Genomic DNA, 1,127 nt, shown 5'->3' on the forward strand with positions numbered 1-1,127 from the left:
ATATCAGCACGCCGGTCCTTTGACTCAGCATGCTGGCCCTTCCCGTGGACTGTTTGGGTGATTTTGGCCCACGTGGGCTGTCTGTTCAGTACACACATGACGTCCGTTGGTGTCCGCCAGCACACACAGGATGTCCGTGGCTGTCCGTCAGCACACACAGGACGTATGTGGCTGTCCGTGTGTGTCTTTGTGTGTCCGTGTGTGTCCGTCAGCATACACAGGTCGTCTGTGGCTGTCCATCAGTACACATATCAGCACGCTGGTCCTTGGACTCAGCACGCTGGCCCTTCCCGTGTACTGTTCGGGTGATTTGGCCCACGTGGACTGTCTGTTCAGTACACACTGGACGTCCGTGGGTGTCTGTCAGCACACACATGACGTCCATGGCTGTCTGTGTGTGTCCGTGTGTGTCCGTCAGCACACACAGGACGTCCATGGCTGTCCATCAGTAGACATATCAGCACGGTTGTCCTTGTTCTCAGCACGCTGACCCTTCCCGTGGACTGTTCTGGTGATTTTGGCCGACATGGGCTGTCTGTTCAGTACACACAGGGCGTCCGTGGGTGTCCGCCAGCACACACAAGACGTACGTGGATGTCCCTGTGTGTCCGTGTGTGTGTCCGTCAGCACACACAGGACGTCTGTGGCTGTCCATCAGTACACATATCAGCATGTTGGTCCTTGGACTCAGCGTGCTGGCCTTCCCATGGACTGTTCGGGTTATTTTAGCCCACGTGGGCTGTCTGTTCAGTACACACAAGACGTCCGTGGGTGTCCGCCAGAACACACAGGACGTCTGTGGCTGTCCGTGTGTGTCCGTGTGCACACGCAGGACGTCCGTGGCTGTCCATCAGTACACATATCAGCACGCTGGTCCTTGGACTCAGCACGCTGGTCCTTGGACTCACACACGCTGGTCCTTGGACTCAGCACGCTGGTCCTTGGACTCAGCATGCTGGCCCTTCCCGTGGACTGTTCGGGTGATTTTGGCCCTCGTGGTGTTAGCAGCTGCACTTCGTTAAATCCGTGGTGTGGACAGTCTCACTGGAAGAACCTAAATCTAATCCACGCATCTTTGAAGGACTCTCCCACCTCCTGCGAGAATGTGGAAATTTTGTTTCGAATTT

At 56.0% G+C, this 1,127-nt stretch overlaps 1 non-coding gene across 1 annotated transcript; it reads left to right on the forward strand.

Moving 5' to 3' along the window:
• Positions 1–1,021: 1,021 nt before the first annotated feature.
• LOC117130230 lies at positions 1,022–1,127 on the forward strand. Its single transcript, XR_004453673.1, has one exon. It is a non-coding gene; the product is annotated as a small nucleolar RNA R71 (small nucleolar RNA).

The sequence above is a fragment of the Brassica rapa genome, unplaced genomic scaffold (assembly GCF_000309985.2).
Source record: "Brassica rapa cultivar Chiifu-401-42 unplaced genomic scaffold, CAAS_Brap_v3.01 Scaffold0372, whole genome shotgun sequence".
NCBI lineage: Eukaryota > Viridiplantae > Streptophyta > Magnoliopsida > Brassicales > Brassicaceae > Brassica > Brassica rapa.